We start from the raw sequence: 23,714 nt of genomic DNA on the forward strand, positions 1-23,714 counted from the left end.
TGGAAACAAAAGGGGGTTGATTATCTGATTAATTATGTGATGATTTGATTATGCTGATAGTAACAAAGGGATTTTTTTCACTGAAATGAATTACAGACGTGGATTTTAGTATATAGTCCTCTATCCATCACAAAATTGTATATTCTCAGTTTTATTATAGCTTTGTGTTTTAAACAGTACACTCTATTAAGAAGTCTACTTTTGTAATAACAGCTATAAATCTTATTTTTGTGTGAACAGATAGTTTTGCTTGTTTTTTTTTAAAGATTTATTTATGCATACAAGAGCTGGGGTACAGGCCAGAGATGTAGGGGGTGAGAGTATTCACCAGAGACAGAGTGGGGCACAGAACAGGCAGATTGACCAAAGTACACTGCTGAGGGGAACAGCGGGTGAAACAGGAGAGGTCTGCTGCGCCATGTGGGTTGCTCACTAGCTGGCTGGGGATCGAACTCATGCTACAGAGGCTGTGGATTACTTCATAGTGCGGTGCTTAACCCCTTGCGCCACCAGGGAGGCCATGAACAGATAGTTTTTGATGTCACATTTTTCTGCAGAATTGCAATGAGGATCACTCAGTCCTTTGTGTCCTACTCCTCTTTAACAATCTTTGATGAGAACTGCAAAACCCCAAGTGACTTCTCCTAGAGGTAGAATCCCATCCCTCCCAGCAGGTCAACCCATAGGAAAGAACTTAGCAGAGACAAGGGCCAAGAGCAGCTTCCTGGCAAGTGGACTATGCTCAGTGCTCACTCGGGCACACTCACTCTTGCTGGGGGAAACTGCAGCAAGATTAGGACATAGAGGGATTAACTTCTAGAGTGAGAATACATGTATTAGAAAGAAAAGAGACCTCAATAATTACCATTACACCACAGCAGGTGTAATGTATTATTTGTTATACTACTTTTATGCACTCTCACAATTTATGAAAAAATATCACTGCATCTGTTAATATTCCTACTTTGCATCCATTTCTTCATTATTACATGATGTTTGAATAATCAGAATTGTTTTAAAAACTATTATTTTTTTCCATTCAAAATATTAGATACACTGAGGTTTTTAAATCCATATATGATGTTATCATTCTAATATCATGTTACACTTTCTTCGGTAGCTATAGAATCAGTCTTATTGTTGTATAACCTGTATATAACTGCATAAAACTTACTGTATATAACCGTATAATTGTAATCAAATTCCAAAAATGTTGTGGATTTCAGAAGGTAAAGAAAAAACCTGATACAAAATCATTTGTGTCATGTTTAACAGAAATCAGTAGACTTTATTTTCCATGGTAATGATTAATCTTGTATTAATAAGAAACTATATTGGTAACATTCTAAATTCAGGTTCAAAATGAGCACAGTTCAAGGAATGTTCATACAAATTCACTAGTTAGAATGGTAGCAGCATCTTCCTTAGATAGAGATTTTGGGTTTGCTACCATCTCAAAAGATTACTTACATTAGTTCTAAACATTGTTTAGAAATATTTGACATCATGTAGCTCTTGTGATTATGAGCCCAGAAAATGACGGCTTTACGCATTCTTCTGAACCTCCCAAAAACTGATCCCGTGGTTAAGGTTATATGTTTATTATTGACACCTTAATCTGAGACTAGCGAAACTCTTTTGCAGCCCATCCTTAATTAGAGAGTCCAACACCCAATACTCAATATTCTAGAAAACAGATTAATTCTTCTATGCAAGCATTTCTAGAAGTGATGCTTTAAGGTGATTTTGAGATTATTCTTCATTATTTAAGATGTGGCTGCTGTTTAATATGAGAGGAAGAATTTAAACTTTGAAGAGGCAAATAAAAAAAAAAAATCTTTCAAATGTCCAATTTCCTGGGCTCCGAAATGAACCGTGCTGCTTGAGATCACCGGAACTGTCTAAATATTAACAAATGAGGACATTGAGAAGTGTATCAGCATGTCTGAGAGTATGACTTAGCTTTTGAATATAAAAAGTAAATCAAATTTGGAAAATATTTATTTCTAACTATATTTCCTGTCACATATTAAGAAATTTTCATTTCCAAACTACTTTCCTGTTCAAATGACAGTATTTTTACAGGGCTTAGAGAATGTTTTCAGCCAAAAAATATTACCTGTGAAAGTTTAAGCTATATAATGGCAGTAAATAAATTTATAATCATAACTCAATTAGATAAAGTTGAAAATTTAGGCGATCTGAGTTTTTGGAGTAACTGTACTTTGTGAGATTATCAGAAACAGGTATTTTATAGTGCTAAATATAGCAAACTTATAATCCTGAATATTTGATAATTAGAAAACATGGACACTTGATTCATCAAATTTTTCAGTTATTATCTATGTTCTGGATCATAAAGAACAATAAAAATTAAAGGATATAATAAAAATGGTATTTGGATTTATTCTCCTTATATAATCCTTTTTTTAAGATGTACTGTTTTTAATAACAATTTTTCCCAAATGTTTTCTTCAGTAGCTACCTTTCAAACAAGCTACATGGAAACGAGGCTTGATCTATAAGTGTAAACATTCCACATTTATTGGCTGGTTTGTTTTTGTGGACTTTTAGAATAGAAAATAGGCTATTGTGCTACTTTTAAGTATTCACCCTTACTTTATTTTACTATAAATATAAAATCATGAAAACTCAAAGCTTTTCAAGACTTCGAAGGATAGAAGCACTTTAAGTGTGATGTTCTACTCTCCTTTGATTATAAAGCTGGTCATCTCTGACTAATATCACATAGATTGAAAGTATGATATTACATTTAAAGAGACACACTTCAGAGTACTCCCACACAATGCTCTCTTTTTACTAGTTCTTGGGCATTTGTGAGTCTTGTCAGCATAAACATACAAAATGTAGTTGATAAAAAAGCTTTTAGCTTTGCGTAAAAGTCAATCCTCTTCTTTTATTCCTTTTCAATAAACAGACTTGAATATGACACACTTCATATATAGCCAAGAAATGTTCAAGTAGAATTTGTCCACTTTCATGATTGTCCAAATCTCCATATATTTACGAGCAACTTGTAAAGTCAGCTTGTTTTTTTAAATCCAAATTGTACCTTTAGAAAATACTTTTTATAAAATAAAGTTAGAAAATCTCCAAATGCCTCTTTAAAAATACTTTTCTGCTAGAACATTTATAGTTAATTCTGTGAATGTTAATTCAGTGAATTGTATATAACACTATATACAATTGCTAACATGATTTGCATTTATTAATTTATGTTTATTTTCCTCTATCAATGATTATTGTTAATGTAATGTTTAATGATTAAGAATTTTAAAAGTGCTACAAAATATGTCCCTACATTCTAATATTTTTAAAAATTATTTATTTTTTTGAAGATTTATTTGTTTTTCTACAAGAACTGGGGTATAGGCCAGAGGCACAGGAGGGTGAGAAGATTCACCAGAGACAGAGTGGGGAGCAGAACAGGCAGACTGACTGAAATACACTGCTGAGGGGAGCAGCGGGTGAGACAGGAGAGGTCTGCTGCGCCATGTGGGTTGCTCCCTGGCCAGCCAGAAATCAAACTCGCACTGCAGAGGCTGCGGACATCTTTACAGCGCTGTGCTCAACTCGCTGCACCACCGGGGAGGCCCTATACTTTCTAATATTTTGAAGAATAGTTTAGACTGTAGGTATATTAGATCATTTCTATCATTTAAGAACAATTAAAATCACGAGCATGATTTAACTTTTTAATGTATTATTTTATAAAGATACTTTTATATAACTATATATGATTTAGAGATACAGGCTCACACCTTTTCAGATGAATATTACCACAATATAAAATCCATCTTCTATTATCGTGGTTGTAATTATATTTCTGTTTAAAGAAACATAATCTTTTGGGATTAATGTAGCTGCTATCATCTTGTATCATGAAACATCATAAGTTTAACAAGAGGGCAAGGGAAAAAACTATTTGCAGAGTTTTATTAGCAATCTAATGTAGTATTATATTCAGATATTATACTATCAAAATGATAGCCATATATACAACAAAATTTTGTACTACAGTTAGGAAATAATACAGAAGTGGAACATGTACAATGCTTCTGCATGTTAACTTAGGCACTAGTGCAATGAATGTAGTGGCAGATTGACAAGTTATCCAACGTAGCATTAGCCCAGTGTAGATGTCAGTTACAGAATTTCCCATTTCCTTATTCCTGTATTATCTAAAGTTGATTTTCCCAGTATACTTATAAATATAAGTACTTATATTTATACTTTATAAATATAAATATACTTATAAATACAAATAGAGAGACTATAAATAAGAGTAGAGCATTATCCATGTATTCATAATAATAGTATCTACCATTTATGCACTTAATGTCTTAGAAAGAGCTCAACCTGCAATGCATTGATGACTGTGGAGATGGGCATGGTATGAGAGATTAGAGTTATTGTTTTACAGCTTATTAAGTGAAGAAAAAAAAAACAACAGTAAATTGAATGTTTGGCCTAATGTAAACTTATGGTATAATCTAAAATGTAGGCTTAGTTGAGTGTTATTTATTCATATTAATTATGACCATAACTTGCAAATATTCATCATTACTTAAAAGGAGGTGGTAAAATAGTCTGAGAACAGTATGGTTGATGAAATAGGAAATAAGAATATCTTGTTTTAGTCTTGGCTCTGATTAGATATCCTTTTGAACTTTTAGAATTTCCATTTCTCATCTTAGGTTTACTGATCTAAAAAATGAGTATTAGGCTAAAATAAAACTCCATGATTTTTTCAGCAACTATTAGGGGCAAAATTTTGTGCAAGTCACTTGCATTTGTAGCTCTAGAATCAATATCTGATTCCAAATGTAGCATGAGTTCATGTCTATCCAAGGTTTATAGATGGAAGGACCTTAGAGATGGTCTAAAAAAGAGATAAACACTTTGTTCATCAACACTATTAATGAGATCTATTGAGAACAGTAAATAGAGAACACATTAAATTACATTCCCATTTTGCATAATTATAACTAATTATGGTTATTAGACTAATGATCTTAGTCATCAAGAACAATGTAATTGTTATAAAGGTTAAGAAACATAACAAATTGACATTATTCTATTATGGTTCTTTCATAACTCCCTGGATATCCATTTTTCAATTTTCTTCATAGGCTCTTCTTTTTCATTTATCCTTTAAATAGGATGAATTCTCCCTAAACTTCTCCCAATATAAAATTCTTAATCTTTTCAGTTCTGCTATATCATATTTCATTTAAATTACCTCATGAACAGCCCGAAGATGATCAACTATACAGTAACCATTTCTAAATCCATATCTTGAAACTAAACCTTTGGATACCTTTCAGACTTCCTCTAGGAACCTCTATTCTAATATGTCTGAAACAGTAATACTTCTCAACATTCCAAACACCAAAATGAATCTTTACCAGGCTTTCTGTCCACATAGCCACCCAGCTACCCAAACCTCTACTGTGGATTCTTATATTTTCTCACTTCCATATTCCAATCACTATAAAATTAATAGTGAACACTTATAAATAGTACCCCAAGCTGAAGTTCATGTATTCTTCTCACTTACACATTTCAGATTTTTTTTTTTTTGAGCTTTTACAACAACTTCGTAATCCAAATCCTATTCTCACCTGACTCTTCCCCAGTTCAAACACTTGTGCTATCACCATCTGTGTGATGGCTGTAAGATAACAGGGTCATTCCAATTCAAAATCATTTTCCTTTTCATGTTAGCATACATGTAAATGCCTGAAGATAGCACATAAAAGTCTTCTTGAAACATTAATGCCCATTGGTATAGCTTGATAGCCCATTCTTTCTCTATTCCTTCACAAAGGTCTTTTAACATAATAGAAATACTGTTTCCAACTGTTGCATCAGACAACACCACACTGACAAACTGGAGTCGTGGAGCAGGCTGCACAACGCAGGATGCTGCTGAAGAGCAAAATCCTGGCCCTTTTATTGACACACATAATTGGTTGTAAGGAGATTAAGGAGATTAAATAAAGGGGAAGGGTGTAAATTAAGGATTGTGAGTCTGCCCTCCTTCTTATCTAATTGATGATACACCCTAATCCCAGCCATGGTTCTAATCTTATCAACAAGGCGCTCCACTGATCAGCTTTTGGGGTCCCTTGTCATACATCAGTCCTCGGCCTCCCAGGCATTCCCGGTCATACCCCATGATGTATATATTGGGAGTATGTGTTATGCATCGTTCCTCAGTCCCCTGGGTATTCAGGACATACCTCCTGATGCACATGTTATGCATCAGTCCTCAGCCCTCCGGGCGTTCTGGACATACCTTGTGATGCATAACCTTCCCATTGTGATCCAGCTTTATGCTTTTGTTTGATTTGAAGGGCTTAAGGGTTGGGCTCCTGTTCCTAACTGGCCTGACCACTTTGACCTTGTTTAGGTGACAAAATGGCGGCTGAATAGGCTGCCTAGGAGTAGCAGACCCACATCCAACTTCACTGGATGTCAAATTCCCACACATTTTCTTGCTGACCTTACCTTGGGATAGTTCTATGGTCTTTTCCCAGGCTCCTGTTCTACTCTCATGGATATTTTCTTTTTATTCTCTCAGTGACAGTAAGAAATTTAAAAAGCAGTTGTTATTATTTGTTTTGCTTTTAAGTGAAATGTTAATAATAAAGGGAATATCATTATGCTTACATGTGTTATTTGTTAGAAAGATCAGGTAATAAGCAAGTAGACATTAATGTAGAGAGTATGAGTTTTTTGATAGAAATAAAATAACACTAAGTTAATATGTAGAAAGCTGTACACCCACAGAGGACAATGAAGTTTTCAGTGTCCATAAAGGTTTATAAGTTCAGAAAGAGTCTAGTTGGTAGATAATGAACTGAAAATTAGATATGGAATATTTTCAAGTTCTCTAAAGGTCTACTGAATAATTTCTTTTTAAAGATTTATTTATTCATGCATACTAGAACTGGGGTACAGGCCAAATGTGCAGGAGGGTGAGAGGATTCACCAGAGACAGATTGGGGAACAGGCAGACTGAAATATACTGCTGAGGGGAGCAGCGAGTGAGACAGGAGAGGTCTGCCTTGCCATGTGGATATCTCCCTGGGAATCAAAACCATGCTGCAGACAGGTTCACAGTGCTGTGTTCAACCACCTGCGCCATTAGGGATGCCCCTGAATAATGTTTTGACATGAATTTGAAGATTAGAGTTATGTCTGAGAAGAAGATAGATATTTCTTTTTGCAAAGTGAATAATTTAAGAATTTTATTCCCATATGTATCTATTACAAAACAGAAATTCATATCTTAGAGTTAATATTAGTGAAAGGATTACATGTAAAAAAAAGAACATTTAATAATATTAAAAACATTGTTAGTATTTCATGTTTCAGTCCTCAAATTATCTACATGAACCCACTTCATGTAAATTAAGTAGTAAATCTGCTGTCATATGTTCGGATAGTATTTCTAATATTTTGATGCCATTTTACTATAGAGAAATATTCTAAAATCTTTTTTTTAAGATTTATTTATTCATGCATACAAGAACTGGGGTAAAGGCCACAAGTGTGGGGGTTGAGAGGATTCACCAGAGACAGAGTGGGGAACGGAACAGGCAGAGTAACTGAAATACACTGCTGAGGGGAGCAGCGGGCAAATCAGGAGAGGTCTGCTGCACCTTGTGGGTAGCTCCCTGCCCAGTCAGGGATCAAACTCGTGCTGCAGAGGCTGTGGATAGTGTCACAGTGCTGTGCTTAACCCCTTGCACCACCAGGGAGGCCCAAAATATTTCCAAAATCTTAACTAAAGCATCAATAGTGATTTCAAATGATCAAAAATGTCCAAAACATTGCTTACTTATTTGAAAAGCCAAAGTCTAAGTGTAACTTTAACATTCAACTAAATTTCATGAATTCATCCAAAATTTACTTACTTTCTAAAAAGGTAACCCAAATTATGGGGAACCATTTTGAATGGCTTCCATATTTTATTTATACAAACACACTTAATTACCTACACGTAAAGGAATTAAGTGAAATGAAGTATGTAAAAACCTTCTAGGTAAAAGCCAGTCACAGTATAAATATTTAATCAAAGGTGACTAAATAAGAAACTTGCTGTCAAGAAGACAAGAAAATCTATGTGAGGAGGTGCAGCCTAGGCATTCTGGAAATTACCTAGCTAGCTCATTTCCATTTAATTTCTCAGAAACTTCTTTCTGGCACTTTTTGCTTCATAACAGCAGATTTGGAGGATTTATTCATTTATTTTAGAGTTCAAAGAGCAACTTGAGATTCGTCTTGTTTTTAATCTTTGAACAAGTTCTTTAAAAACTGTACATTATTTTACACAACCTCCCCTCTCTTTTCACATTTCTAATCAAATTTTAATTCTGAAATCTCTGTCATTGTAGAATTCTAAAAAAATTCTTCAACTGGTGGGGAATTTAGTTTTGCCTCTCAACAAATTCTGAAAAACCCCAAGACAGAGAATTCTATATTTATATAAAACTTTTCAGAATGTCCTATTGAAAAATAAATTAAAAAGCAATTGATGATCAACCAGTAAGTTGCTATAAGCAGGTGTTGAAATAGCTTGGTAAAAAGTTTCACTGCAAGAGTTAAATAACTTTTAATGAATTTTATTTTAAAAAATTACTAACTTCCAGCTGTGCTGGGTAAAGGTTTTTCACTCCATTAATAATTCTAGGGTTCTGGTAAGTTTCCCATGAAGAGTAAAGATTAAGAAATCCAAATGTCAAAATACAATTTGAAATAATAAAAATTCATTGTCTAACTAGTAGATGTTGGAGACAAAGTTAGCAGGTATTTAATATTTATTAATGCCTATTTTTGAGCTAGTCTCTATACTGGCTGCTTTTTTTGTCTCACATTGTCCTCCCCACAACTCAGGAGCTATTTTCATCTCATATATTATGGGAGTAAACCGATGGTCTCAAACGTTAAATAACTTTCAAATGACCCAAGACTCAAACGATACAGGAAGCCTCAAATACATGTTTTGCATGCTTCTAAAGCCCATAGCTCTTTCACAATGCTGCAAACATAATTCTGATGATTTACTTATTTCAGAGTTGTTTCCCACTTAAGTTAGATTTTTATAAATGTTTGCAGAGTAATAGATGTATTATCAATCAGAATAATTTAAAAAATACAAAATGCTTCAAATAAACTATTTATGTTATAGTTTTCCTTAATTTAGTTTTACTGCAGAGTTAAGTCCACAAAAAAATTAAACAAAAAGTACACAGAGTTCTCTTTTAACTTCTATTCCCACACATGTATAAACTCCAAAACTATCAACACCTACCACCAGAATGGTATATTTGTTACAATTAACCTATAGTGGCACGTCATAATCACCAAAGTCCATAGTTTACATTTTAGTTCACTCTCTATGTGCATTCTATGGATTTGAACAAGTCTATAATTAAATGCACTCACCATCATAACATCATAAAGAACAGTTATACTGCCTAAAATCCTCTGTGTTCCACCTATTAATTCCACCCATTTTTCTTTAACAATCACTGATTCTTTTACCATCTCCAGAGTTTTGCCTTTCCAGAATGCAATATTGAAGTGACACATTATGTACACTTCTGAGATTTCTTTATTTCACCTAGTAATATGCATTCAAGTTTCCTCTGTGTCTTTGTGGACATATGTTTCCAACACTTTCGGGTAAATACCAAGAAGCATGTCAGGATTCCTCGGTAAGAATAAGTTTAGTTTTATAAAAACTGGCCATCTGTCTTCTAAAGTGGCTATGTAATTCTGCATTCTAGCCAGCAAAGAATGAACGTGCCTGTTGCTCCACATCTTTGCCAGCAATTGATGTTGCCAGTATTCTGGATTTGGGCTACTTTAACAGGTAAGACGTGGTATCTCATTGTTATTTGATGAGCAATCCCCTAATGATATATGATGTGTAGTATCTTTGATATGTTTATTTACCATCAGGGTATCTTTTCTGATGAGGTATCTGTTAAATTTCTTGCTCATTCTCTGTGTGTGTGTGTGTGTGTGTGTGTGTGTGTGTGTGTGAAATAACTGGGGTGTGTATGAAGGCCAGAGGTGTGTGTGTGTGGGGGGCGGTTAGAGGATTCACCAGAGACAGTGGGGAGCAGACAGGCAGATTGACTGAAATACACTGCTGAGGGGAGCAGCGTGGGATACAGGAGAGGTCTGCTGCGCCATGTGGGTAGCTCCCCAGCCAGGTATCAAACTCAAGGCACTGCAGTGGTAACACTGAGACTTAACCCTTAGGCCAACAAGAAGGAGGCCTTTTTGTTCATTCTTTAAGCAGATTGTTTATGCTTGAGTTTTAGGAGGTTTTTGTATATTTTTATATGAGTCATTTATAGCTATTTAATATATATTTGTGTTTATTTTATGCATTTTGTAATGTATTTGAAATATTAACTTCCAGCCTGTGGCTTGACTATTAATTCTCTTAAAGTAACAAAACAACAAAAATAGAGGCAACAAACACATAATTATATACCATACAGGAGGAGAAGAGTAACAATGTAGACCATCAAAATGTGTTCAAGACCAGACCTTCCAGGGCCTCCCCTGGTGGCACAGAGGTTGAGCGCTGGGTTGTGAGGCTGCCTGTAGCCTCTGCAGTGCCAGTTCGATCCCCGGCCACCGGCGAGGGTCCCACAAAAAAAAAAAAAAAAAAAAAAAAAAAGATGATGAAATAAAAAGATTTCACTTAAAAAAAAAAAAAAAAAAAAGAACAGACCTTCCAGAAGCCTTCCAGAAGGTCACACAAATAGATCATCATATATTAAACTCATTAGAACCTTCCTAACAAAAATCAATAGAAGGGATACTCAAGCCAATGTAAATGGGCCCTAAACAAAACATAAAACGTATATGTTAAAAAAATTAAAAGATAAAGCCAAACTTAAAAAAAAAACAAGTGATACAACCATCTAACATGAAGTCACTCCAATATTTTTAAACCATTTTTAAGTATGCAATCCAGTTGCAATCTTCACCACCAACCCATACTAATATTCATACTGCTCTACAAAAGAATTTTAATAAGAATTCTGTTAATATGTATAGGGTTCAATGCAATATAACCTTATTTTTTAATAACTTGCAATTTATATTCCTAAGATAGATCCATTTGAAACATCAATTATCTTTATTATAATAGTTTGTAGAAAGAACATTGGTTTTAAAACTAGGAAAATTGATGCATAGATAAAATTTTACAAAACATGATAAAGTGTTTAATCTTAGGTATATTAACTATAGATCAAGAAACTATAGATTAAGGAAAAAGATTCAAATTGGTCTGGGTACAAATTCAATTTCATACATGCAGCTAACTCACACTGTCATAGTTATATTCTAAAATATCTTCGTTTACTTACTATTTACATTTAGATAAAATCAAAAGGAAACTAAGCTATTAAGCAAAATAAAAACATAACATAAATATACAAAATTAAAATATAATTAAAATAATTGTGCCTATTCTGCTGCCATAATTATGCACTCTGGTTTATTTTGTGGTACTGAAATAAAAAATAAATATTATAACTAAATAATGCCTAATTGCATCATAGAAAATAAAAGTTTGTTTACCTCACTTTAGAATATGCCTTTAAGCAAATATGTAATTCTTAAGAATCATCCAGAGAATGACTCGTTTAACTATGAATTGATTCAATTTTGACCAGATATATTAATAAAATATTATAAATTAAAATTCAATTAGATGTCTTTCTAGTTTAGCATGTGAATGCTGGTGAATATATTTAATTCAATGTTTTGTCAAGGGTGAAAATATCAGATTTTTAAGTTTCTATGAAATTAATTAGAGATAGTATATAAGAGAAGGATGCTATTTTTCTATATAAATAATTTATCTTTATTAATTAAGCCTTAACCTTTGTCACTAGCATTTCACTTTCTTGATACTTTCAAGATAACTCAATAAATTAAAATTCATACACAATATTTACTGTCAAATATTCTATCACTCATTTACATATTTGAATTGGATTCCCTTCTACATTTATCAAATTCTAGTGTTTTATGAGTTGTTTTCTATTTTGAAAAAATATATTCTGTAAGTATGGACATATTTATTGAATGTCATGTAATTGTCACAAAGCTATGGGTTAATTTCTGGGTTGAATAAAGCATAAAGTTAGTTAATTTCTGGGATTACCTGCCAAGATATGGAAACAACCCAAATACCCCCAAACAGATGACTGGATCAAAAAGAAGTAGTATATATACACAGTGGAATACTACTCAGCAATCAAAATTGATAAACTTATGCCATTTGCAGCAACATAAATGGAGCTGGTAGGAATCATGCTAAGAAAAATAAATTTGGAGAATAAAGATAGATATTGATGCGTTCACATATATGTGAAATATAAAGAAATGAAAAAGTTCAGCAAAAAGATAAAACTTGCAAGTTGGTACAGCAGGGAAGTGTGTGGGGAGGGGTTAAAATGAGAGAAAAGAGCACAGGGGACTCTGGTGATGGTTCATGGGTGGTATTAGAAATCTAATATGAAATCTCTTAAATATATATTTCTTATGCAAAATAAATTATAAACATTAAAACTCTTCATTTTATAGAAAGGTAGATTGAATTTTTTTTTTATTTTTACAATAAGAAATTTGACCATTTTACTTGTCCCCACCTCATAATCATCAGTTAAATTTTTTGATAAAATAGTTTTCATATGCACTTTGCCAATTTTATTGTGTAAATTTCTTAAATTTTTTCTCACAAATTCCTTTGGTGATAGGTACTAACATCATCTCCATTTACCTATGAGAAAATTTAAACATAAGAATTTTAGTAATTGGGTATAAATCTCAAAGAGAATGAACAATGTAGATTAAATTCAAATCAATCTTGACAGATGATAAACCCATCAGTTTGGTGAACTGGTATGAATAGATAGGACCCATCTGTTCTCAATAAATTTATAATCTTCTTGTGCAGTTAATGAAGACATGAAAATGAGCAAAATACATGTATATGTTATATATCACTCAACTTATGATCATCATTAAAATAGTTGGCTTCACTAGTTTAATACACCATGGAAGACTTGGAAACTAGCCTGTCCTTTAAAATTGGCTATAATTTGGAAATCTGAATGACCATCTATTAGACTATGAAGACACACACCTGACTAGAAGGATCATTATACTTTAGGAACTAGAAGGGTAATCACTGAAATTTCCCAAAGATTTTGCAGTCAATTAGTTCCATCTAAAAATGTTGATAGAATTGAAACACCAGCTTACAAAATTTTAAGAAAGAATTGGATTCAGAGTTTAGGGCTAATAAAGTCCCTGATAATGACAGTGAATGAGATGGTAAGTAATGAAGAGAAATCCCAAAATGGTAGCAAAGCAAAGGAAGTTTCAAGCAAAACTTTGTGTTGAGCAGTTTAGCAAGATAATATAGCAGATGACTTGTTATATTAAGATATAATATATCTAAGATATCTGATCCAATATCTGGATGATAACCAGTCAGATCAAAAACTGAGCTCAGAGTATTCATATGTGATAGATTCATTTCTTGGATGTCATCACCTTCTCAAAAGAGAATTCTTTAAACTTTAACGGATATTAGTAATAGAAACCTTGGGACTCCAAAAAAGCATGGATGAACCAATAAGCTAATAAGCCACGTATGCATAGTGTTATTAGTCATACTCCTTACTGGTCAAGTGATATAGATGAAGTGAACTTAACTGCAGGTGTTCGAGGTCAGTGTCATTAACCCTTCCCCTAATAAACCTCCCCTTGGAGAAGGGAATGTAAATGCGATTAATGATACATTAACAGTAAAAGTTTCTAGTTTTGTAGTTCCTCTGTAATTCTTCATCAGAAAGGACTTAAGCATTCCTGCTGGTGATTGCTCTGTAATTATTTCTTTTATAGAAATATCAGGAAATTGTATTTTAAAGTAGGGCCCTGCCTCTTTATAAATGGAGCCTAAAAGCATTGTTATCCTATGCATTAGGACGAATAAAATAAAGAAAGTGGGGGTAATCTATTTGTTTTAAACAGGACTGTTAAAATAGTGTTAAATTAGCAAATCTTAAATTTGTGAGAAAGCAGAAATCAGACAATTTCCCAAGAGCTCAATCCTTTTTATGCCCCTGGACTCTGCTCTGTATTTTTGGGAAGATTTGCAGTATGGGAGAAGGATTTTGCTTTCTTGTTTTTGTAATACGGTCTCCTAATTTTGCTCATGTGGGAATTATCTGCTTCTTTTCTGAATGCTCTGTTTTCTTCCAAGTAGACATGAGACATGGGAGTTCTATTGGTTATCTTCTAAAATCTCAGCACCTCAGTGGTCTCTGCCTAAGTATTTTCATCCACAATCTTAATACCCCATATAAGGTAATGATTTCCAAATCCATATAGCTCTGACCTATATTTGGACAAAAATGTATTCTCTTGATATTGTTTTGAAGTCTCTATAGGAAATCAAGAGCAAAATTTTAGAACATGTATCTTGTGGCTTCCTCCAAAAATGCAGTTCTTCTCGATGATCCTTATATAGAGAATGGGTTGAACATTTATCCTATTCTAGAGATTAGAAAACTGGAGCCATCTGTGGGTCTGCTACTCCTAGGCAGCCTATTCGGCTGCCATTTTGTCACCTAAATAAGGTCAAAATGGCCTGGCCAGTTAGGTACAGGGGCCTAACCCTTCATCCCTTCAAATCCAACATGAGCACAAAGCTGGATTACGCTGGGAAGGTTATGCATCACGAGGTATGTCCCGAACCCCCAGGGGGCTGAGGACTGATGCATAGCACATATTCCCGACTTATGCATCATGAGGTATGACTGGGAATGCCCCGGACCTGAGGGCCCGAGGACCCGAGGGCCGATGTATGACAAGGGACCCCAGAAACTGATCAGTGGAACACCTTGTTGATAACATTAAAACCATGGCTGGGGATTAGAGTATGTCATCAAGTAGATAAGAAGTGCCTGGAGGGCAGACTCACAATCCCTAATTTTCTACACCCTTCCCATTTCTTTAATCTCCTTCCCCTTAATCTCCTTTTGCTTCTCCCCCAAACAAACCATACTGTGTGTCAATAAAAAGGCCAGGATCTTGCTCTTCAGTAGCATCTTGCATTGTGTAGCCTGCTCCATGATTCCCATTTCTTCGTCAGTGTGGTGCTGCCCGACACAACATCCATCCTCTACTTTTCCATTTATTCTACTCTGCCATCTTCAATAAATCATCAAGTCCTATCTTCTTTGCTTTGTTACCAGCCAAGACTTCCCAAAAGTCAGAATTAGATGCAAAGGTATTTCATTTGGGAAGACATTTCAAGAAGCTGAGAGGGAGGGACAGGAGACATTTACACAGAAGAGAGAGAAAAACTCAAAATAGATGTAATAATCAGCTAAGACAAGCTTAAAAACTAACCCTTCAAAGCTGACTACAGAACTGAAGCACCCAGAGCAGGGAGGGATACCACGGACTGTGGAGATTTAGTGGGGGCTGGACTGTGTTGGTGATGCCTGATGGGGGAGTATTAGTGTTACCTTAATTAAAAAATAGTAATTTATTTAAATACATATTTTACTCCATATTTTTAATGCTAATTTCTTGAAAGAAACTAAAATAATGCTTAATATAATGATAAAAATTGTCCAGTACCCCAGACACTACTGTTTTTTTTTGGATATTGACCTTACACCCCCTTCTTGGAGTTCTCTTATCTGCATGTTATATTGACAAATATTTCTTCATTGTGCAATCAGACATTATAATCACACAATTACTAGTGTATTGAGTTAGTAAGGGTATTTGATTACTGTTTCCACTGTTCATTAATTGCATGAATTTGGTTATATTATTTGCCACTCTGATCCTTAGTGTGCATCAGAGAATTACATTTATTCTCATACTTGATTGTAAAGATTCAATTAATGGATTATATGTAAGTTTCTTAGCACAGAGGCTGGCATATAGAAAGCTGTCAATAAAGTCCAGTTATCATTGTCACCATCCATTTCAGTATTCTATACCTTTCTGTCATGCAAACACAATTAGTAGTTCCCTTACTCTTTCCTATCTAATATTTTCAGCAACTGAGTGGAGAGAACATTTTTTTAATAAGTTCCTCTTCAGACAGCAAAAATTTGAAACAGAATAAAACAAATCTGGTATATGAAGGCAAATTTTCAAAAAATAGTATTATCTAAGCACTGCAAAATGAAAATCATCAGTGATCACATAGTGGTATGGTATTACTGGTGTAAAAACATTGTTGCAAGTAAAAGAAAAGGTAAACAGTAGTTTTAATTGCACCCTGCTAACTACCATGTGAAAGCCAAGAAATGTCTCAATTGTTCAAACAGAAACTGCATAGAAAAGTTTGAATCTAATTAAGATGTGAAAGCAAACTGAATATTGACTTTGTCAAAAAAAATTCTTGTACTGGATTGAGCTTAAAATTATTTATCCAATTAAGAAAATAATCACTGATGCATTCCAAAGATGATATTTGCGTCATCTTTTTTTGTTTTACTTTATTTTTCTTTGCAAAATATATGAACCTCGTACTAATTCTATTTTTTTTTTGTGTGTGTGTGTGTATGTGAAATATGCCAAGCCTCTATAAATTTCAAACAAGCCTAAATACAGTGAGCATTGCAGAGGAATTTTTCTATTTATACCATTTTAAAATGTCAAATGCATTTTCTTCAACAACACTGTATTAGCATAACCATCTCTGTTCTTTTGTTGCCAGTGATGTTTAGTTGTATTTTAGTATTTGATAAGAGTTTGAAAGCTCTAATAATTTGAAGAAATTAATTAATACAAATCACATAGGAAGAAAAACTGATCTGGAACAGATCTCTGAAATATTTTTTCTTTCTCATTATTTTTTAACCATATCTGTGTTTTCAAGGTTTTTTCCTTCCATAACTTCAAAAGGACACTATATCTTTGATATTTTCCCTTTTTCCTTTGTTTGCACCCTCTTTTGGAAAGAATTTAGTGTTCACTTACATTAACACTGGATATTTTAAAACATATGTATATTTTGGAAGGAAACATGTTAAAATGCTATTATGACCAACTCATTAGGAGAATATTTTACATCATTAATATTATTTCTGTATAATGTCATGAACTTATACTGCTCTCAAATATTTCTTTTTTTAAGATTTTTTTTTTAATTTATCTATGCATACAACAGCTGGGGTGTAGGCCAGATATGCAGGGCGTGAGAGGACTCACCAGAGACAGAGTGGGAAGCAGAACAGGCAGATCCACTGAAATACACTGCTGAGGGGAGCAGCGGGCAAGACAGGGGAGGTCTGCTGCGCCATGTGGGTCAGCTCCCTGGCCGGGGACTGAACTCAGGACATATTGGTGATAGCGCTGTCAAAACTAAGGTTTTAACTGAGATTATGACCAATGACAGTTCACTGACATGCTTTGTAAAATTTTCACCTTAATATTTTTAAGACAACTAATTATATTTGTGCCGATATTCTATTTCATTAATTCTTATGTATGGTGATGTTTATCTTGCTATCTTTACCTTTGTATTTTTATATTATGTACTACTTACCTAGACCTTTATATCTTTATTTTACTCTACTTAATATATGTTATTATAGTATGTCATATCGTATCATCCTATCACATAATATTACTATGTTACTGCCTTTCTAACTGCACTTATTAGCTTGAAAATAATCATAGTTAAAGCTACCATAACTAAATATTGTTAACAGTTATTGCTTCATTATAAGCATATGGCATTCTTTTCAATATTGCTGGATATTTATATTAAACAAAAATCTATTTTTTTAGAGGTTAATTTTCTACCAGTTTATTGCTGTGAGCTACTCAAATACGATCTTCATTTTAGACAGCCAAAAAACAAATTAATAATTATTACATTTGCTGTTAATACTTAACTATTCTATAACCTATTTATATCCTGTTCTCATAAAAATGAGTTCGTAGATTCAAGTCACAAGTTTTAATTTCCTTTCAAAATATTTCATGTTTCTTTCTTCTACAAAGACATATTAATTATTTTCATTACTCTAAGACATTTTTTAAATAAGGGTTTGTTTTTTTTTTTTTTTGATTCTGCAATACTGAATATATCAAAGCACAATGTAGAATACCAAGTGAATGCTTTCAAGGGGAGGAGTAAATATATCAAGGGTAAATTGATTTCTTCATTACTTTTCAAAGGAACATGGAATTAAGATATATTTATTCCATGTGACAATATGCTGCATCTTACAGCCATAAAGCAAGCGTAAATACATTAAAAATTTCTAGAACACATAACTATTGCATAGTAACAATAAAATGACACCGATTATAAATTAAGCTTAATTCCTCCTCAAAGAACTTCAAACCTGTAAAGAAGTTTTTATAGTTTTTTAAGTTTAAATTTTGAAATGTAGTAATGAATTTTGCTATTTATGATTTCCCTTTATATAATTGAAATTATGCTTTGTGAATTAAAAAGTCTATTTTAAAATCATCCACTTGTCCATTCAACTATAGACCAACTCATGGCAAAAGCATATTTTATTTCTAAATTGAATACATTTATTTCAGTACACACACATATATGTATATATATATATATATGTGTGTATGTGTGTGTAAAACATATACACTTAAGTTTTTGTTTTTGTTTTAACAGAGGTAATATTTTCCCTGCAATGAAACTGGTTCTGCTTGGTGATTTTTTTCCCCATGAACTTTAGAAGCCTATATATTCTTTCAAAGTTGAAGAAAACAGAAAATAAAAAGTGATTCTAATATCTGATTACATCTTTGAAGTATTGGCTGACATTTCTGGTTCCTATTTAGCCCAGTCACAAGCAAAAGGATTTAAAGCACATAAAGCATAAAGCAAAGTTGCCTGTATTACTAGGTCATTCTATTGTTTTCAACATGTTATTGGAAGATTTTATTTTAGGATATGTGGCAGGCAAATTTCTAAGGTGATGCACACCCATGCGTTATCCCCTTCCCTAGAGTGTGGGAAGACCCCTTAAATAGGATAAGCTATTACCACTGTGGTTAATTACCTTGCATGAGAAAAGGTATCTTGCAGACAAAATTAAGGATCCTGGACCTCCGTGGTGGCACAAGGAGTTGAGTCTTAGCACTATTAAGCTATCACTAGTCACTGCAGCATGAGTTCGACCCCCAGCCAAGGAGGTAACCCACATGGCGCAGCAGACCTCTCCTGTCTCACCTGCTTCTCCCCTCAGCAGTGGATTTCAGTAGATCTGCTTGTTCTGCTCCCCACTCTGTGTCTGGTGAATCCTCTCACCCCAGCACCTCTGGCCTGTACCGCAATTCTTGTATCCATAAATAAATAAAAATAAATCTTTAAACAACAAGAGATTACTCTGGATGAGATGACCTTCTGAGGTGAGCTTTTTATAGTGACACAGAGCAGCACACACATTCAAAGCAAGAGAGTTATCCATCTGCTTCTAAGAAATACATAAAATACCTAAGTGTGTAATGACCTGACAATGGAAGGTCCCTTATGGGTGACTTCTAGCTGCTGAGGCTTAGCCTCTGCTCAATAGCCCACAAAAAAATAGGACTCATTCTGACCACATCCAGGGAGCTTGGAAGGGGTGTGTGAGCCTCAGAGCAGGTGTCAGCCCTGACTAATACCTTGATCTCAATTTAGGAAATCCTGAGCAAAGGACTAGGTTACTGCTCACCTAGACTCCTGAGCCACAGAATATAGAATATAAAGAAAAGGAGGGATTTAGAGATATATTAGATTTATAAAATAGAAAAAATATTTTAAGAATTTTACAGGAAAAAAAGAGGTTGACTCAAAAGGAATCTGTTGTCAAACTTTCTAGCATTTGTACAGAAGCTCCCAGTCTAGATGTCCTGTATCTTAGCCATTGTCCACTACCTTGATAAATTATGGACTTTTAAAGTAGAAGATAAATTTGCATATTTATAAATGATATAAATATAACTACTTCTATAAAATTTATATTGTTACAATGTGTCATATCTATTTTGGCCAGAAAATTATTCTTATACATACTGACATATCTTTATGATTTATTATTTTATGTTTAATCTATATGCATGCCTAAAACAGATACAATGGACTGAATATGAGGCATAAAATAGGTTGAAACTTTAAGCATCCACTAACCCTAAGATCTTAAAATTTATAAGCACTACTAGAATGTATCTGACCATAATATAGGTCTTGGATATATATAATAAATGGTTTAAGATTCTGTGGCACCCCCAGTGATGTGAATTAAGCTGTTTGAGAGTTGCGTTAAATACAGTTTCATCATACGATATCAAAAGCATGCTCATTCTATAAAAGCAGGGAATACATATAACAGGCAATTATCTCTGTCAAATAAGGGTAGACTATAATTTCCAATTTTGCTATTAAACACTATTGGAGGTGTCGTCGTGAAGATAGTTTATAGATATGATTAAAATTCATAATAAATTGACTCAAAGTAAAGGAGATTATCCTAGATAATCTTAGTAGATCTGATTTAATCAGTGTAAAGGTTTTCAGAACAAAATTGAGGTTTCCCTCAAAAAAGAAAAGAATTTGCCTATGAACTGCAGCTTTAGTTCTTGCTTGAGAACACCTGACTGGCTGCTCTATCACATCAATTTCATACTTGCTTAGGAGCCCTCAAAACTTTGCAAGTCAATTCCTTGAAATAAGTAATCTCTCCCACTCTCTTGCTGGTTCTCGCTCTCTCTCCCTGCTCCCTCCCCCCACTCTCTCACCTTGTGTTGTTTTCCTGGTGGAATCTTGAATGATACAAAACCTCATTGATTCTGCAAGCTTCTGGCCAGTCAAACTCTCATGTATGTAAAGAATAAAGCAGGCAAGTTTTGCACAATGTATGCATTTTCATCTTGGTTATGGTCCCTTTAGAAAATGCATTCATTGTGCAAAAATGAAAAATGATGTAAAAATATATAAAATTAAAAAATAATAAGTAAATATTTTTTTTTAAAAAGTGGGAAAATGAAAAAAAAGATGGCAGAAAAAAAAGTGGGCAAGTTTATTTTTAACATAAATGACATGATATTTAAACAACTAAACAAAAATCTCAGCAAGTCAACACATCTCTCATGGATCCCCAACAATTAGCAGCCCCAACAATTCATTCTAGATTTTATGAAATATATATTCAAGTAATATCCTTATATCTTCATTATAAGTGTTCAAATAATGTTTAATGAATGTGGTCTGTGTACATGATTATTGCTAAAATGGTTTTCTGTCTGCATTATACATCTGCATCCCTTACATGCAGTTTCACTTTGAATTATGCATATATATGACGTACATGGATGGTATTATGCAAAACAAAAAAAAAAAGGCCGAGAGGAATGAGAGGAGCTTCTGAGATAGCATGTACTCTCTTATGAGGGCAAGTTTTAAATGGCATTGAGGTCATATCACAAGGGATTCAATCATTTCTGACAATCCCTTCAACAGCAAGGATTATGGGCTGACATCTCATTATGGAAGTACTGAAACATGAATAATTTGTTCTACATTGATGGTCATGAGATACTGAAAGCCATAGAGCTATGAGGTCACAGTTCTAAAGTATAAACTCCAAAAATATGGCAAAAGAACAATAATGGGATGAAATATTAATGAAAAGTTTATAGTCATATGTATGTTAGCCTGCATTTTTCTATTCTTTTTATCCTGTTTGTGAAAAACACTTAGGGTTATCAGGTACTAATCCTATTTAAGCAATCAAATTGTGTTTTTAAACTTTATATCCCCCTACCTTTAAAATTTCCTAAGAACTCAAATAACAGAGAAATGCCAGAAATGAAAGAACAGAATATCAGTTTTCACTTATTTCAAAATTAAAAATTAATATTATAATATTTCCTGAAAATATGCAAAATCATATGTACATTGATTTTGTACAAAATCATATGTACAAAAACATATGCAAAATCATATGTACATTGAAGAGAATAAACTTAAACATAGCTTAAGAAGTGTGGCAGAAAACATAAAATTACTGTGTTTATTTATAAATGATATTTACAAATTTAATATTGCTTTCTAAGATTATATGATACTTTATGGTAAAATATATAAAAGATAGAACAGCTTTTGAAGAGAAGATTATTAAAATTTTGATAACTTTACTAAAAAAAGGACTCTTTGTCCACATTCTGGTTTTTTTTTTTTTTTTTTGAGATTTTTATTTTTTAATTTTTTAAAGGTTAACAAAAGGTTTATTTACAAGGGAAAGGTAATGAGGAAATGTACAACTCAGGGAAAAAAGAGGGAGATAAATTCTTAAATGCGTCCTACCTGTTCTGCCAACCTGTTCTGCCAAATGACCAGCCACTTCCCTTTGGCATCCTAGAATTTGTAGTTCCTGGTGTCTTGATGGAGTGGGGGTTCATCCACATTCTTAAAGGAACAGAGTCCAGGTGGAATAAGGAAGGCGCGATGTGCAGAATATGTTCCCTCTCCCAAATTAAAGGGATAAAAAATCCAATATGAGTACATTGGGAAGTAGGGCCTTTGGGAAGTAATTAGATTTAGACAAGCTCATGGAATCCTCAGGATGGGATTAGTGCCCTTATAAGTAGAGATCTTTCTCTTTTTTTTAAGAGTTATTTATTTATGCATACAAGAACTGGGGTACAGACCAGAAATGGATGTGGGGGGTGAGAGGATTCACCAGAGACAGAGTGGGGAGCAGAACAGGCGGATCTACTGAAACACACTGCTGAGGGGAGTAGCAGATGAGACAGGAGTGGTCTGCTGTGCCATGTGGGTAGCTCCCTGACCAGGGATTGAACTGGTGCAGCAGCTGCTGGCGATAGCTTTATAGTACTGTCTTTAACCCCTGCACTATCAGGGAGGCCCACGCGGAGATCTTGCTTTCTGTCTGTCATGAGAAGGCACAGCAGAAGATCATCTATAAGTGAGTCCTCTCCAGGTACTGAATCTGCCAGTGTCTCTATCTTGACCTCCCAACTGCCAGAACTATGAGAGACAAATGCTTATTGCTTAAGCCACACAGTCAAGGGTATTCTGTTACAGCAATCCAGAGAGACCAAGACGAGGTATCTCATATGTCAAAGCAAGTGTAAGGTATTCAGCATATCAGAGAAAATTAGCCTGCTGCATAGAACTGATTTTTTTTAAAGATTTATTTATTTATGCATATAAGAATAGGGATACAGGCCAGAGGTGTGAGGGGTGAGAGGATTCACCAGAGACCAAGTGGGGAACAGAACACGAGGATTGACTGAAATACACTGCTGAGGGGAGCAGCAGGTGAGAAAGGAGAGGTCTGCTGTGCCATGTGGGTAACTCCCTGGCCGGGGATCATACTCACGCTGCAGTGGCTGTGGACAGCTTCATAGCTTGAATCTTAACCCCTTGCACCACCAGGGAGGCCCTGCATACAACTGATTTTGATAGTTCATCCTAGCTACAGCATTGGCATCGGTGTTGAAAAAATTTCATTTATCCATAAATTAAGGTTAAATCTCCTCTATTTCATTAAGCAAATTAAACTTTGAGGCTTTTCTAATGTGCAATTACTAAAACATAGTATTGGAAAATCACCAGCTGTTGCTTTAAT

At 34.0% G+C, this 23,714-nt stretch overlaps 1 long non-coding RNA gene across 2 annotated transcripts in view; it reads left to right on the plus strand.

Moving 5' to 3' along the window:
* Positions 1-23,714, plus strand: part of LOC129146798 (uncharacterized) — a 67,786-nt gene that overhangs the window by 30,643 nt on the left and 13,429 nt on the right. For both annotated transcript variants that reach the window (XR_008554056.1, XR_008554055.1), the window contains exon 4: positions 9,822-9,907. This is a non-coding gene — a long non-coding RNA (uncharacterized LOC129146798). The remainder of the gene's footprint in view (positions 1-9,821; positions 9,908-23,714) is intronic.

The sequence above is a fragment of the Talpa occidentalis genome, unplaced genomic scaffold (genome assembly GCF_014898055.3).
Source record: "Talpa occidentalis isolate TD23 unplaced genomic scaffold, MPIMG_talOcc4v2.1 talOcc4.4, whole genome shotgun sequence".
NCBI classification, from domain to species: Eukaryota; Metazoa; Chordata; class Mammalia; order Eulipotyphla; family Talpidae; genus Talpa; species Talpa occidentalis.